The following is an 18373-nucleotide window of genomic DNA, read 5'->3' as shown; positions in this document are numbered from 1 at the left end:
TTGTTGTTGTTGTTGTTGCTAATTGTGCTGTTTTCATTACAGCTTAAGAAATCCCTTAGGCCTTATCCTTTTCTGACAGTTTCAGTGATTAAAAAAAAATTCTAAAAATACTTATTTGTGCTGCAAATAATAATTTTGGTCCCACTTTATATTAGGTGGCCTTAACTACTATGTACTTACATAAAAAAATAAGTACAATGTACTTATTGTGTTCATATTGTATTTTAAAACACTTTTGCTGCTATTGAGGTGGGATAGGGGTAAGGTTAGGGAGAGGGTTGGAGGTATGGGTAAGTTTAAGGGTGGGTTAAGGTGTAAAGTATGGGTCAACAGTGTATTTATAAATGCAATTACAGAAATTAAATACAGATGTAATTACATGTAGTTTTTTTTTTTTTTAAATATAAGTACAATGTAAAAACATGTATGTACACAATAAGTACATTGTACTAAATTATTAATTAAAATGTAAGTACATAGTAGTTAAGGCCACTTAATATATAGTGGGTCCATAATTTCAAACTCATTTGATACTGACCTCTGACACCCTGTGATTGACATTAATCTGAATTTATATAATCTCATGGATGTAACAGTAAAACTGTTCAGCTCACAGATGACGACCAAGCTGTGATGCAAGCAGAACTATTTCACAAATGCTTATGGGTCAATAAATTTATAACAAAACACTTTTAATTACTTAAGGATTTGGTAACAAATTAAAATAATGTCTCATTTTTTAACATTAGTAAATGCATTGGTAGATACCTACAAAATACCTACCACAAAGTCTCTTGGTAGGAAATCCGAATCCCAACAGGAAGTCGGTTATTTAGAATTTTCTCTGCAAAATTGGTGTTGTTTTTGCCATTTTCTGGGGATGTACTTTAACAAACTCCTCCTGGAGATTTATTCAGATCACCACCAAACTTGGTCAGTTAAATCTAAAGGCCTTTGCGATGTTAAATTGCGAAGATCTTGAGGTTTCGTTAAAGGGCGTGTCCTTGGCGACCTGACAGATTTCGATGTTTCGCCATGAAAAAGGAAGTTGCTGTAACTCAGACATACAATGTCCAATCTGCCCCAAACTTCACATGTTAGATAAGACTTCTGCCCTTAACAGAGCTACATGCCCATATTCAGTTATAGTCATAGCGCCACCTGCTGGCAACAGGAAGTGACATGTTTTACGCTGCGACAAACTACTCCTAGAAATCTTTTGACATTAATGTATTTTTTGTGGTCAGTCTAATCTTAAGGCCTGAGCAATGTTAAATTGTGGAGATCTTGAGTTTTTGTCAAAGGGCGTGTCCATGGCGCCATGACAAAATTTGACGTCTCGCCACAGCAAGAGAAGTTGTTGTAACTGAGGCATAAAATGTTCAATCTTCCCCAAACCTCACATGTTCGATAAGAGTCCTGCCCTGAACACATCTGAAGGCCAATATTCCATTATAATGATAGCGCCACCTGCTGGCAACAGGAAGATTGGCACATATATGGAATAAACATTGATATATTCTACTTATATTTATGAGTTTGAACGCATATTTCTCACCGTTCACCTATTTACTAAAGCCACTCGCTGCCGGTGAGCCCGGGTGCGAGGGCCCGTTCATCGCTGCTTGCAGCTATATTTAGGGCTCAAGCCTGGAGGGCGAGAGCCCTATTGTTTTCCTTAGGATTATTATTATTAGGGCTCAAGCCCAAAGGGCGAGAGGCCTATTGTTTTCCTTAGGATTATTTTTTATTATTATTATTATTATTATTATTATTTTTTTTTTTTTTTTCCAACGTCTCGGGGGCTTTTGGGGCCCTTAACGTGCTTAAAAAGTCTTGAAAATTGGCACACAGATTGGAACCTGCGGCCATTAGGGCCGGGCAGAGACTGATACACGGGCGTGGCACAGGGGCTCTACAGCGCCCCCTGGAATATGGAGGGCCATATATCATACATTCTTGCTCGTAGACGAATGAAACTCGGTACACATATAAATCTCATCAATCCAAACAACTTTTGTATTGCATATCATAGGCTCCGCCCAACAGGAAGTTGGCTATTTAGGGTTTAGTATTCAAATTTTTCGTCAAAGTTGTGGGGGCTTTTGGGGTCCTTAACATACTCAAAAACTCTTGAAAATTTGCGCACACTTTGGAATCTGTGGCCTTTAGGAGCCTGCAGAGGCTGGGACCCGGGCGTGGCACAGGGGCTCTACGGCGCCCCCTGGAACACAGTCAGAAATGTTGATGTATAGCTCACACATACTTGCACATATTCATATGAAACTCAGTACACATATAGATCTCATCGTGCCGAACAACTTTCGTATTGCATGTCATAGGCTCCACCCAACAGGAAGTCAGCTATTTAGAGTTATGTAAAAAGCGCATGCTCTGGAATTTGAAATACTTGTCATAGGTTTTTTTCTCGATTGCCGCCAAACTTGGTCAACATGATCTCAAGACACTGGGGATGAAAAATTGCCAGGGGATTTTTGATATCTCGAACGGTTTGCTCGTGGCGAGGCGTTGAAATTATGGCGAGAAATGAGAAACAGGAAGTGTCTAATACCGTCCACATACATTTCCTGATTTTAATCAAACTTCATCAGATTATACGTTGTATGATGTCGATCGCATATATGTGACTATTAGGAGTCAAAGTTATAGCGCCACCAACTGGCAGAAGGAAGTGTGTCATTTTCAAAATGATTTGAATTCAGCATCTTATTATTACTCGATTTGCTTCAAACTTCATCAGAATAATGTTAAAACACAGCCGATATAAATCTGCAAGGGGGATATTGATATCTAAAAAATTGTTGGCGTGGCAACATGTCAAACTGGAATACTTCTCAGGTGATTTTGAGGCAAATAACATACTTAGAATTTCACAAAACTCTGAACACACATCAGTATTTCTGATAGGAACTTAAATTGTGAATGGATTTTGGATAGCTTGAATGGTTTTGCCGTGGTGATTTTTTTAAATGACCTTACAAAGGGAATCATTATTGTATTTTTAAATTGCAGCTTCCAAACACGTCAAAGAATTTTTTCATACAGATGAAAAAGTCATTCTGAGGAAATATGCATAGTTTAACGACTTTACAACACTGTATGGATAACAGAAAATTAAAAAAACTGTCAGACATCTCATCTCACTCTGTCCCTCTGTTTGAGTATATGTGCTTCAGACTTCCATTGTCTGAGAGAAATAGCGCCCCTACAGGTTCAATTCCCGAACTTTTACTTTCACTTTTAAATCGGTTAAAAATACAAACAAATACTTAGATTTAATTCACACTGACAAGCTAAACCAACATATCTGATTATTACCGGTTCAGGGCTCATGGATAAATTATTTCTGGCCAGAGATACGTGAGAAATAGGAGAGATGAATCACCGCTGTGACCACGAGCGTCTGGAGTAAAGAGCTCAGAATAACGAATTTATTCCTGTTTTAAAGCTTTTAAAAATAAATTATTACAGCGATATCACACAATCAACCAATTAGAACACACCAAGAGCTGAATTAAGATGTTTTTGAACTGTTTGTGTGAAAATGAAATATTTGCAGCTGCCTATCTGAAATCACCGCTCCGATCAGCGCGTACAGTGTCGAGCTCAAAACAAACGAATTTATTCTTGTTTAAGAGCTTTTTTAAATAAAATATTACCACAAATGCACACAATAAACCCATTGTAACACTACAAGAGCTAAATGCAGGTGTTTGTGACCTGTTTAAGTGTGCAAGACTATTTGAAAGCGAGACTGGCAGAATAACATATATCTCTCGAGCTGCAGGATTCTGTCTTTCGTCGTACGAACGAACACATCACGGACAAGATTATTTCAAAATACATAATAGCTTGGCGAATATAAACGAAAACAGCCACGTGAACATAAACTGGATCTACTGGATTTGAATATTAAAGTGACCACATTTACCACTTGCTTCTGTCTTCAATTTTAATCTATATAAAAAAGGAAACTCATTCGACTTGGCTGCTTTTTTAATGTGTGCGTATTTATTTATTTACCTTTTTATACATTTTGTATAATTTCATAGTTTGTGTATTACAATTATAAAAACAAAAATAAATTTAGCCACTCACATAGAAATAGCTTAGGCCTTAACCTTTTTCTGTCAGTTTTAGGGATTTTTAAAAATCCTAAAAAAAACTTATTTGTGCTGCAAATAATAATTTCAAACTCATTTGATACTGACCTATGACATCCTGTGACATTATATTTATTTGAATTTACATAATCTCATAGTTGTAACAGTAAATCTGTTCAGCTCACAGATCAATACTAAGCTGTAATACAAGCAGAACTTTCACAAATGCTTATGAGTCATTTAAGGATTTGATAACACTGTAAAATAATGTCTAATTTGTTAACATTAGCAAATTCATTGATAACACTTTATAATAACTGCACAAATTAGTAAATAGTCAGTTCATGCTTTATAAAGCCTTGTCCCAATATTAATAGTCAGTAGTAAGCAGTTTATAAATACAGCTATACATAGCTTGTCCTTGGTTTATAAGCACATTTATTAAAAAGGAGAGTAAAGGGTCAGTTATCTTCCTATGAAAAATAAAAGATAAAAATAAACAAACAACAACACAGATTGATACAGAACTCAGAAATTTTATTGTGGATTTATGATAAAATCAGCCTGTAAATGAATTCATACTCCTCCTCATACTACTCCATACTCCTTTTTCAACATGATGCCAATATACTGAGATGTTAAATTGTGAATGGGTTTAGGATAGCTTAAATGGTGTTGCCATAGAGATTTATTAAAGTAACATAAAAAATACAATAGTTATTTTACTATATCTTTAAAATTTTTCATTCTAACTCTTCATAATTTTTTATATAAGTAGAAGTCCTCATTTGAAGGAAGCACAGTAAGTTTCATAGCTTTATCATTTTCAAGAGCCAGCATAAAATTAAAACTATCATAACTTATAAATCAAGCTTGCAATTCTTAGTACCTATAATGGCCACCAGAGGGAGCTATAGGATTACTTTTAAATAATTATTGGAGAAACGAGTATGATTTAAATAATTTATAGAAATCTTTCAAATAAAATAATATGTATTTTAGGAATTTTACTGATAAAATGACCCTCACTTAATTAGAATAACAAGCTGAAGTATTGTGAACTGTATATTAAGAATAATTCTTTACAGGCTTTATGGACAGATACGTTTTAAGTGACTCTTGAAGGTTCAGCACCACATCCTCTTTTACCACTGTTTAAAGAATCAATCTTACAGAACAGGTGTGAATGAATTTTGGATAGCTTGAATGGTTTGTCGTGGTGATTTTTTGAAATAATAGTAAAAAAGGAACCAGTAAAAAAAAGTGCAGCTTCTAAACACTTCAAAAAAATGTACACATAGAAGACAAGTCATTCTGAGGAAATATGCATAGTTTCATGACTATACAACATTATATGGATGACAGAAAATTAAAAAACATACATCTGATGTCACTCTGTCCCTCTGTCACTGTGTGTGTGTGTTTGTGTGTGTTTTAAGTGAATTAGGTGTGAAACTATCAGTGAGCATTTAGTCTCCAGCGCCAACATTTTACAGAACTGCCACTTTCCTGGAGTCTCAGAATTACAATGTGTCAGGTTCTGAGAGATCTAAGATTCCAAAAAATTATTTAATTAGAATACCATGAAGTATTGTGAAATACTATATATTAAGACTTTATATATAGGCTTAATGAACAGATTAGAGTGACTCGTGAAGGACCAGCACCACCTCCTCTTGTCCGATGGTTTGAGGAATATATCTTCCAGAATCTGGGATTAAGATTTAGGAGCTCATTTTTATTCCACCTCCTTTCCTGAAAGTCTGTCTTGCAGAATTGACTAAAAATTAATCTTCACATTAATTCCTAATTCTTTTGCAATTCTTTTGTCAGTTCTTCTTGACCTGTTTTTCTCTTCCAGCTTTCCTGGACTATTGTATAGCACTCATAAATGATTAAATAAAAAATAATGGTAGTTATTAAGATTGATATGGTTTGGAATTGGTAAAATGTGCTTGGAAAAAAATCACAATAAAACAATGTTTTCATGTTTAAGTTTGGAATATTAACTGACATGAATGAATGCTATATAAATATTGTTCATGTTAACATAATGTTTATAAATGAAATCTTATTGTAAAGTGTTACTAAAGTTATATATATATATATATATATATATATATATATATATATATATATTGTTCTGTGAATGTGATTTTAAAGTCTAGATGATTCGGATTAACCCTTTAACTGCCATATCAAGTTCAAGTTCTAGTTCAAGTTCAATTTATTTGTATAGCGCATTTACAACAGCCTCCTGGCTGACCAAAGTGCTTTAACATAAGAGCAAGAATATTACACATACATAAAAATAGACCAGACAAAAAATTTAAAACCACCCATTTCAAAATGTAGCATAACACAGTAGTCAGTACACTAAGGAAAATAAAAAAGTTTTTAGCAAAGATTTAAAAATAGACAAGGAAGGGGCCAGTCTGATCTCTAAAGGCAGGGTATTCCAGAGTCGTGGCCCAGCCACTGCAAATGCACGCTCCCCTCTACGCTCCCCTCTATCCTTTAAAACCTCACTGCCAGAGGGATATTGTGAATGCATGTGCCCGCTGGGCACAGTTTACCTGATGCCACCGGGGTGGTGATGGCATTGGTGGCTTGAGCCCGCCATCGCTGCTTGCAGCTATATTTTTTTTTTTTTTTCTTTATTCTTCTAATTTTTTTCCAAGGTTTCGGGGGCTTTTGGGGTCCTTAACATACTCAAAAACTCTTGAAAATTGGCACACACCTTGGAACCTGCGGCCATTAGGGCCGGGCAGAGTCTGATACACGGGCGTGGCACAGGGGCTCTACAGCGCCCCCTGTAGTACTGAGGGCCATATATCATGCATACTTGCACGTATACATATGAAACTTGGTACATATATATAACTCATCAAACCAAACAACTTTCACACTGCATGTCATAAGCTCCGCCCAACAGGAAGTTGGCTATTTAGGGTTTTATGAAAAACACATGCTCTGGAATTTGATATACTCCTCTGAGGAACTCCACCCGTTCACCACAAAACTCGGTGAACACGATCTCAAGACATTGGGGATGCTAAATTGCGAAGAGATTTTTGATATCTCGAACGGTTTGCCCGTGGCGAGGCGTTGAAATTATGGCGAGAAATAAGAAACAGGAAATGTCTAATAACATCCACATACATTTCCTGAATTTGATCAAACTTAATTTGTTTGTTCGTTGTATGATACCGATCGTATATATGTGACTATAAGGAGTCAAAGTTATAGCGCCACCAACTGGCAGCAGGAAGTGAATCATTTTCAAAACGCTTTGAATTCAGCATCTTATTTTTACTTGATTTGCTTCAAACTTCATCAGAATAATGACAAAACACGGCCGAAGAAAATCTGTTGTGGGGATATTGATATCTAATATAGTGTTGCCATGGCAACGTGTCAAACTTGAATGTTCTGTTCTGGTGATTTTTAGGCAGACAACAAGCTCAGATTTACATGAAACTCGAAACAGATATCAGTATTAAAGATAGCTAAACCATGGCAAAAGCTTTGAAAAGGGCGTGGAAGAGGCACTCTATAGCGCCACCTTTTGTCAAAAGTGGGGGGGTTAGTTTTAGCTACAGACACCAAACTTGGTACATAAATTGTTCTTATCAAGACGGACAACTTTCTAATTCACAGTTATAAGCTACGATCAACAGGAAGTCGGCTATTTTGATTTGAATGTGGATTTTTGAGATTTTACAGTTGTAAAATTAATGAATACTCCTCACAGGGGAAGTACACTATACACACAAAACTTTGTCTACATGAAGAAAAAACATCGAGGAACTTAAATTGCGAACAGATTTTGGTTAGCTTGAACGGTTTTGTCGTGGTGATTTTTTGAAATGACAGTAAAAAGTGAAACATTAATCGTCTTCTATTTTTAAATTGCAGCTTCCAAACCTTTAAAAAACATTTTTCATTTAGAAAACCAGTGATTCTGAGGAAATATGCATAGTTTCATGACTTTACAGCACTGTATGATTAAAATAAAATTAAAAAACTGTCAGACATCTGATCTCACTCTGTCACTCTGTTTGAGGAATGTATGAGTGCTGACTGCTGACTGTGTGTGTGTGTGAGTGTGAGTGGGGGAGGGGTGTGAGCTGAGTGGCAGACAGACAGAGAGAGAGAGAGAGAGAGAGACTTAAACATCTATTTAATCACCAGAAAAAAAAACTGTTTTTTAAATTGTTATTTTTTTGTTGTTGTTGCTAATTGTGCTGTTTTCATTACAGCTTAAGAAATATCTTAGGCCTTATCCTTTTCTGACAGTTTCAGGGATTAAAAAAAAATCCTAAAAAAACTTATTTGTGCTGCAAATAATAATTTCAAACTCATTTGATACTGACCTCTGACACCCTGTGACATGACATTTATTTGAATTTACATAATCTCAAGGATGTAACAGTAAAACTGTTCAGCTCACAGATGAAGACTAAGCTGTAATGCAAGCAGAACTATTTCACAAATGCTTATAGGTTAATGAAATCATAACAAAACACTTTTAAATTATTTAAGGATTTGGTAACACTTTAAAATAATGTCTCAATTGTTAACATTAGTAAATGCATTGGTAACACTTCATAATAGCTGCAATTCTTAGCTAAGCATTAGTAAATAGTCAGTTCATGCTTTATATAGCCTTCTCCCAAAATTAATATTTTAGTAAGCATTTTATAAATACAGCTATAATTAAATTGTTCATGGTTTATATGCACATTTATTTTGAGGAGATTAAAGGCTGTAATCTTCCTAAAAAAATGTAAAATAAAAAATAAAATAAATAAAATAAACAAACACAGAACTCATAAATATTTATTTCAAGATGCAATAAAAGAAAACTGTACACTTGAATTTTTTATATATATATATATATATATATATATATATATATATATATATACACACACACAATTGCATAAGTTTATATTGAACATTTTTTATCAAGTGTACAGCTAATAATAGTAATAATAATAATGCATTTTATTTAGTTTTAGCTACAGACACCAAACTTGGAACATAAATTGTTCTTATCAAGACGGACAACTTTCTAATTCACAGTCATAAGCTACAACCAACAGGAAGTCCGCTATTTTGATTTGAATATGGATTTTTGGGAAGATTATTTTGTGAATTAATGAATACTCCTCACAGGGGAAGTACACTATACACACCAAACTTTGTCTACATGAAGAAAAAACATTGAGGAACTTAAATTGCGAACAGATTTTGGTTAGCTTGAACTGTTTTGTCGTGGTGATTTTTTGAAATGACAGTAAAAAGGGAAACATTAATTGTCTTGTATGTTTAAATTGCAGCTTCCAAACACTTCAAAGCATTTGTTCATACAGAGATCAAATCATTCTGAGGAAATATGCATAGTTTCACGACTTTACAACACTGTATTGATAAAAGAAAATGTGAAAACTATCAGACTTCTCAACTGACATGATCTCACTCTGGCCACTCTGTCTGTGTGAGGAAAGGGAGGGGGAGAGGGAGGGGGAGAGGGAGGGGGAGTGTGAGGGGGTTGGTGACTGTGAATTTTTGGTGATTGACAGTGTGTGTGGATTGTAGGGAGGGGCTGTCTGGCAGAGAGAGAGAGAGAGAGAGAGAGACCTAATCATCCCTTTAATAATCAGGAAAAAAAAATCTGTATTTTAAATTGTTATTGTTTTTGTTGTTGCTAATGGTGGCGTTTTTTTCCTTTCATTACAGGTTAAGAAATCTCTTAGGCCTTATCCTTTTCTGACAGTTTTAGGGATTTAAAAACATCCTAATAATCCTTATTTGTGCTGCAAATAATAATTTCAAACTCATTTGATACTGACCTATGACATTCTGTGACATGACATTTATTAATCTCATGGATGTAACAGTAAAACTCTTCAACTGACAGATAAAGCTGCAATGCAAGCAAAACTATTTCACAAATGCTTATAGGTCATTAAAATCATTACAAAACACTAATAAATTATTTAAGGATTTGGTAACACTGTATAATAATGTCTAATTTGTTAACATTAGTAAATGCATTGGTAACACTTTATAATAACTGCACTCATTAGCTAAGCATTAGTAAATAGTTCATGATTATAAAGCCTTTTCCCTTAATAATAGTCATTATTAAGCAGGAATACATCTCTAATTACATTGTTCTTGGTTTAAAAGCACATATATTACAAAGGAGATTAATGTTTCAGTTGTCTTATAAAATAAATCAATAAACACAACCCAGTTTGATTCAGAATTCAGAAATATTTATTTCAAGATGCAATAAAAGGAAACTGTACACTTGAAAAGGTTTTGAGCGATTCTTGAAGGACTAGCATCACCTTCACTTGTACGATGGTTTGAGGAATATATCTTCCAGATAGTACCGCCGCTCCCTATATGCAGAGTATGCAGTCTTCGTAGAGCACCAACTCCCAGAGGGGGCACCAGTTGCTCAAAAAAAACAAAACAAATATGCGCCATTCTCCCATCCGCGTTCGCGACCACTCAATAGCATTTGAGAAGAAAGACTTGTAGTCACAAAACAATTGTAATGTGTTCATATAGGTGTCAGCTACAATGCACACCTTATACATTTTTTATACATTTTAAAATAAAGTGTTACTAAAGTTATATATATTGTTCTGTGTATGTGATTTCAAGGTCTAGATTGGTCGGATTAACCCTTTAACTGCCACATCCCTTAAAACTTGATTGTCAGAGGGTTACTGTAAATGCTTATGCCCGCTGGGCACAGTTTTCCCGATGCCACCAGGGTGGCGTTGCACTGATGGCTTGAGCCCGACATCGCTGCTTGCAGCTATATTTATTATTATTTTTATTTTTTATTAAACCTTCCGGGGGTTTTTGGGGGCCTTAACATGCTCAAAAACTCTTGAAAATTGGCACACACATTGGAATCTGCGGCCATCAGGACGCCGCAGAGGCTGGGACCCGGGCGTGGCACAGGGGCTCTACAGCGCCCCCTGGAACACAGTCAGAAATCTTGAACCATAGCTCACACACACTTGCATGTATTTATATGAAACTCAGTAGACTTATAGATCTCATTGAGCTGAACAACTTTCACACTTTATGTCATAGGCTCCGCCCAACAGGAAATCAGCTATTCAGGGCTGTTTAAAAAAAGCATGCTCTGGAATTTGAAATACTCCTCTGAGGTTTTCAACCCGTTCGCCACGAAACTCGGTGAACATGATCTCAAGACATTGAGGATGAAAAATTGCGAGGGGATTTTTGATATCTCGAACGGTTTGCCCGTGGCGAGGCGTGGAACTTATGGCGAGAAATGAGAAATAGGAAATGTCTAATAACATCCACATACATTTCCTGAATTTGATCAAACTTCATGGGTTTGTTCGTTGTATGATACCGATTGTATATATGTGACTATTAAGAGTCAACGTTATAGCGCCACCAACTGGCAGCAGGAAGTGTGTCATTTTCCAAATGCTTTGAATTCAGCATCTTATTTTTACTCGATTTGCTTAAAACTTCATCAGAATAATGACAAAACACGGCCGATGAAAATCTGTTGTGGGGATATTGATATCTGATATAGTGTTGCCATGGCAACGTGTCAAACTTGAATATTCTGTTATGGTGATTTTGAGGCAGATAACAACCTCAGATTTACATGAAACTCAAAACACATATCAGTATTAGTGATAGCTAGACAATGGCAAAAGCTTTTAAAAGGGCGTGAATGAGGCACTCTATAGCGCCACCTTTTGTCAAAAGTGGGGGGGTTAGTTTTAGCTACAGACACCAAACTTGGTACATAAATTGTTCTTATCAAGACGGACAACTTTCTAATTCACAGTTATCAGCTACGACCAACAGGAAGTCGGCTATTTTGATTTTAATGTGTATTTTTTGAGATTTTACAGTTGTGAATTAATGAATACTCCTCACAGGGGAAGTACACTATACACACCAAACTTTGTCTACATGAAGAAAAAACATCGAGGAACTTAAATTGCGAACAGATTTTGGTTAGCTTGAACGGTTTTGTCGTGGTGATTTTTTGAAATGACAGTAAAAAAGGGAAACATTAATTGTCTTGTATTTTTAAATTGCAGCTTCCAAACACTTCAAAGCATTTTTTCATACAGATATCAAATAATTCTGAGGAAATATGCATAGTTTCACGACTTTACAACACTGTATGGGTAAAAGAAAATGTGAAAACTGTCAGACTTCTCAACTGACATGATCTCACTCTGGCCACTCTGTCTGTGTGAGGAAAGGGAGGGGGAGAGGGAGGGGGAGTGTGAGGGGGTTGGTGACTGTGAATTTTTGGTGACTGACAGTGTGTGTGGACTGTAGGGAGGGGCTGTCTGGCAGAGAGAGAGAGAGAGAGAGAGAGACCTTATCATCCCTTTAATAATCAGGAAAAAAATATCTGTATTTTAAATTGTTATTGTTTTTGTTGTTGCTAATGGTGGCGTTTTTTTCCTTTCATTACAGGTTAAGAAATCTCTTAGGCCTTATCCTTTTCTGGCAGTTTTAGGGATTTAAAAACATCCTAAGAATCCTTATTTATGCTGCAAATAATAATTTAAAACTCATTTGATACTGACCTATGACAAACTGTGACGTGACATGACATTTATTAATCTCATGGATGTAACAGTAAAACTCTTAAACTGACAGATAAAGCTGCAATGCAAGCAAAACTATTTCACAAATGCTTATAGGTTATTAAAATCATTACAAAACACTAATAAATTATTTAAGGATTTGGTAACACTGTAAAATAATGTCTAATTTTTTAACATTAGTAAATGCATTGGTAACACTTTATAATAATGGCACTCATTAGCTAAGCATTAGTAAATAGTTCATGATTATAAAGCCTTTTCGCTTAATAATAGTCATTATAAAGCAGTAATACATCTATAAATAAATTGTTCTTGGTTTAAAAGCACATATATTACAAAGGAGATTAAAGTCTCAGTTGTCTCATAAAATAAATAAATAAATAAACACAACCCAGTTTGATTCAGAATTCAGAAATATTTATTTCAAGATGCAATAAAAGGAAACTGTACACTTAAATAGCTTTTGAGCGATTCTTGAAGGACTAGCATCACCACTTCTTGTACGATGGTTTGAGGAATATATCTTCCAGATAGTACCGCCGCTCCCTATATGCAGAGTATGCAGTATTCGCAGGGCACCAAATCCCAGAAGGGGCACCATCCCAGTTGCTCAAAAAAAAAAGAAAAAAAAGAAAAAAAACATGCGCCATTCTCCCATCCGCGCTCGTGACAGATCACACCACATGTTTGCGGCTGAATGTTCGTAATTGATGGATGGACATCTATGCCTGGGTATAGGACATCAGCAATCCGGCACAGAGAAAAGAAAACTAAAGAAAGAAAAAAAAAAAACAGGCATAAAGCTGTCTTGACATTGGACATTCGAGAGTCTCAAATTTAGGGACGGTCTCTAAAGTTACATGTGATATTGTTATACACTTTTCTAACGTCAGTAGCATTTGAAGAGAATGACTTACAAAAACAACTGTAATTGTTCATCTAGGTGACAGCTATAATGCACAATTAATTTGAATGTTTGATATTTATTACAACAAACTGTAAGTCATATGTAAATTATGCTACTATTTCACATGGGCTCAAATGCAAATTTGAAGCTCAATAGCATTTGAGAAGAAAGACTTGCAGTCACAAAACAATTGTAATGTGTTCATATAGGTGATGGCTATAATGCACACCTTATAAATTTTTTATAAATATAAAAATAATGTGTTACTAAAGTTATATATATTGTTCTGTGTATGTGATTTCAAAGTCTAGATTGGTCGGATTAACCCTTTAACTGCCGCATCCCTTAAAATTGTATTGTCAGAGGGTTACTGTAAATGCTTATGCCCGCTGGGCACAGTTTTCCTGATGCCACCGGGGTAGCGTTGCATTGATGGCTTGAGCCCGACATCGCTGCTTGCAGCTATATTTATTCTTCTTCTCTAAGATGAATCGCATTTTTGAGGGCCTAAACATGCTCGAAAAGTCATGAAACTTTGCACACACCTCAGAACTGGCGAAAATTTACGTCTGATATGGGTTTCAGAAGTGGGTGTGGCAAAATTGCTCAACAGCGCCACCTATACACGTTCAACGGTGTGCGCCTCGAGCTACGTTTCATGTACATGTATGAAAATCGGTATACACATGTAACTCTCCAATACCTACAAAAAAGTCTCTTGGAGCAAAATCCGAAACCCAACAGGAAGTTGGTTATTTCTAATATTATGAGCAAATTTTGTGTCATTTTTGTCATTTCCATGCGTTGTATTTTAACGAACTCCTCCTAGAGATTAATTCAGATCAACACCAAATTTGGTATGCCTAATCTAAAGGCCATTGCGATGTTAAATTGCGAAGCTTTTGAGTTTTCGTTGAAGGGCCTGTGTGTGGCGGCCTGGCGAATTTCGATGATTCGCCATGAAACAGGAAGTTGCTATAACTCAGACATACAATGACCAATCTGCCCCAAACGTCACATGTTTGCTGAGTCTCCTGTCCTGAACAGTTTGACACGACCATATTCAGTTATAGTCATAGCGCCACCTATTGGCAACAGGAAGTGACATATTTTACGCTGCGACAAACTACTCCTAGAAATTTTTGACATCAATGTCTTTTTTGTCATCAGTCTAATCTAAAGGCCTGTACGATGTTAAATTGAGAAGATCTTGAGTTTTCGTTAAAGGGCGTGTCCATGGCGCCATGTCAAAGTTCGATGTCTCGCCATGGGAGTAGTTGTTGTTGTAACTCAGTCATAAAATATCAGATCTTGCCCAAACTTCAAATGTTTGATAAGAGTACTGACCTGAACACATCTGGAGGCTAATATTCCATTGGGTGTGGCAAAATGGCTCGATAGCGCCACCTATACATTTTCAATGGAGTGCGCCTCGAGCTACATGTCATATACATGTACGAAAATCGGTAAACATATGTAACACACCAATAGCTACAAAAAAGTCTCTTGGTACAAAATCCGAATCCCAACAGGAAGTCGGTTATTTTTAATTTTCCCTGCAAAATTGGTGTTGTTTTTGTCATTTTCAGGGGTTGTATTTTAACGAACTCCTCCTAGAGATTTATTCAGATCAACACCAAACTTGGTCAGTGTAATCTAAAGCCCTTTGCCATGTTAAATTGCGAAGGAATTGAGGTTTCGTTAAAGGGCGTGTCCATGGCGGCCTGACAAATTTCGATGATTCGCCGTGAAAAATGATGGTGCTATAACTCAGACATACAATGTCCAATCCGCCCCAAACTTCACCTGAACAGATCTACATGCCAATATTCAGTTATAGTCATAGCGCCACCTATTGGCAACTGGAAGTGACATATTTTACACTGTGACAAACTACTCCTAGAAATTTTATGACATCAATGTCTTTTTTGTGGTCAGTCTAATCTAAAGACCTGTGTGATGTTTAGTTGTGAAGATCTTGAATTTTTGTTAAAAGGCATGTCCATGTCGCCATGACGAAGTTCGATGTCTCGCCATGGGAATAAAAGATGTTTTAACTCAGGCATAAAATGTCCGATCTTGGCCAAACTTCACATGTGTGATAAGGGTCCTGGCTTGAACACATCTGAAGGCCAATATTCCATTATAACGATAGCGCCACCTGCTGGCAACAGGAAGATTGGCACACATATGAAATAAACTTTGATATATTGCACTTATATTTATGAGTTTAAATGCATATTTCTCAACGTTCACCTTTTTACTAAAGCCACACGATGGCGGTGAGCCCGGGTGCGAGGGCCCGTTCATCGCTGCTTGCAGCTTTAATTAGGGCCCGAGCACCGAGGTGCGAGGACCCTCTTGTATCTGCTTTGTTTATTATTATTAGGGCTCAAGCCTGGAGGGCGAGAGCCCTATTGTTTTCCTTAGGATTATTTGTTATTATTAGGGCTCAAGCCCAAAGGGCGAGAGGCCTATTGTTTTCCTTAGGATTATTTAGGGCTGAAGCCCAAAGGGCGAGAGGCCTATTGTTTTCCTTAGGATTATTTTTTATTATTATTATTATTATTTTTTTTTTTTTTTTTTTTTTTTTTTTTTTTTTTTAACGTCTCGGGGGCTTTTGGGGCCCTTAACGTGCTTAAAAAGTCTTGAAAATTGGCACACAGATTGGAACCTGCGGCCATTAGGGCCGGGCAGAGACTGATACACGGGCGTGGCACAGGGGCTCTACAGCGCCCCCTGGAATATGGAGGGCCATATATCATACATTCTTGCTCGTAGACGTATGAAACTCGGTACACATATAAATCTCATCAATCCAAACAACTTTTGTATTGCATATCATAGGCTCCGCCCAACAGGAAGTTGGCTATTTAGGGTTTAGTATTCAAATTTTTCGTCAAAGTTGTGGGGGCTTTTGGGGTCCTTAACATACTCAAAAACTCTTGAAAATTTGCGCACACTTTGGAATCTGTGGCCTTTAGGAGCCTGCAGAGGCTGGGACCCGGGCGTGGCACAGGGGCTCTACGGCGCCCCCTGGAACACAGTCAAAAATTTTGATGTATAGCTCACACATACTTGCACATATTCATATGAAACTCAGTACACATATAGATCTCATCGTGCCGAACAACTTTCGTATTGCATGTCATAGGCTCCACCCAACAGGAAGTCAGCTATTTAGAGTTATGTAAAAAGCGCATGCTCTGGAATTTGAAATACTTGTCATAGGTTTTTTTCTCGATTGCCGCCAAACTCGGTCAACATGATCTCAAGACACTGGGGATGAAAAATTGCCAGGGGATTTTTGATATCTCGAACGGTTTGCTCGTGGCGAGGCGTTGAAATTATGGCGAGAAATTAGAAACAGGAAGTGTCTAATACCATCCACATACATTTCCTGATTTTAATCAAACTTCATCAGATTATTCGTTGTATGATGTCGATCGCATATATGTGACTATTAGGAGTCAAAGTTATAGCGCCACCAACTGGCAGAAGGAAGTGAGTCATTTTCAAAATGATTTGAATTCAGCATCTTATTATTACTCGATTTGCTTCAAACTTCATCAGAATAATGTTAAAACACAGCCGATATAAATCTGCAAGGGGGATATTGATATCTATAAAATTGTTGGCGTGGCAACATGTCAAACTGGAATACTTCTCAGGTGATTTTGAGGCAAATAACATACTTAGAATTTCACAAAACTCTGAACACACATCAGTATTTCTGATAGGAACTTAAATTGTAAATGGATTTTGGATAGCTTGAATGGTTTTGCCGTGGTGATTTTTTTAAATGACCTTACAAAGGGAATCATTATTGTATTTTTAAATTGCAGCTTCCAAACACGTCAAAGAATTTTTTCATACAGATGAAAAAGTCATTCTGAGGAAATATGCATAGTTTAACGACTTTACAACACTGTATGGATAACAGAAAATTAAAAAAAACTGTCAGACATCTCATCTCACTCTGTCCCTCTGTTTGAGTATATGTGCTTCAGACTTCCATTGTCTGAGAGAAATAGCGCCCCTACAGGTTCAATACCCGGACTTTTACTTTCACTTTTAAATCGGTTAAAAATACAAACAAATACTTAGATTTAATTCACACTGACAAGCTAAACCAACATATCTGATTATTACCGGTTCAGGGCTCATGGATAAATTATTTCTGGCCAGAGATACGTGAGAAATAGGAGAGATGAATCACGGCTGTGATCACGAGCGTCTGGAGTAAAGAGCTCAGAAAAAAACGAGTTTATTCCTGTTTTAAAGCTTTTAAAAATAAATTATTACAGCGATATCACACAATCAACCAATTAGAACACACCAAGAGCTAAATTAAGATGTTTTTGAACTGTTTGTGTGAAAATGAAATATTTGCAGCTGCCTATCTGAAATCACCGCCTCCGATCAGCGCGTACAGTGTCGAGCTCAAAACAAACGAATTTATTCTTGTTTAAGAGCTTTTTTAAATAAAATATTACCACAAATGCACACAATAAACCCATTGTAACACTACAAGAGCTAAATGCAGGTGTTTGTGACCAGTTTAAGAGTGCAAGACTATTTGAAAGCGCGACTGGCAGAATAACATATATCTCTCGAGCTGCAGGATTCTGCCTTTCGTCGTACGAACGAACACATCACGGACAAGATTATTTCAAAACACATAATAGCTTGGCGAA

Source organism: Carassius gibelio, chromosome B3 (genome assembly GCF_023724105.1).
Source record: "Carassius gibelio isolate Cgi1373 ecotype wild population from Czech Republic chromosome B3, carGib1.2-hapl.c, whole genome shotgun sequence".
Taxonomy (NCBI): domain Eukaryota; kingdom Metazoa; phylum Chordata; class Actinopteri; order Cypriniformes; family Cyprinidae; genus Carassius; species Carassius gibelio.
The sequence above is the reverse complement of the archived record's forward strand: the minus strand, read 5'-3'. Positions refer to the sequence as shown.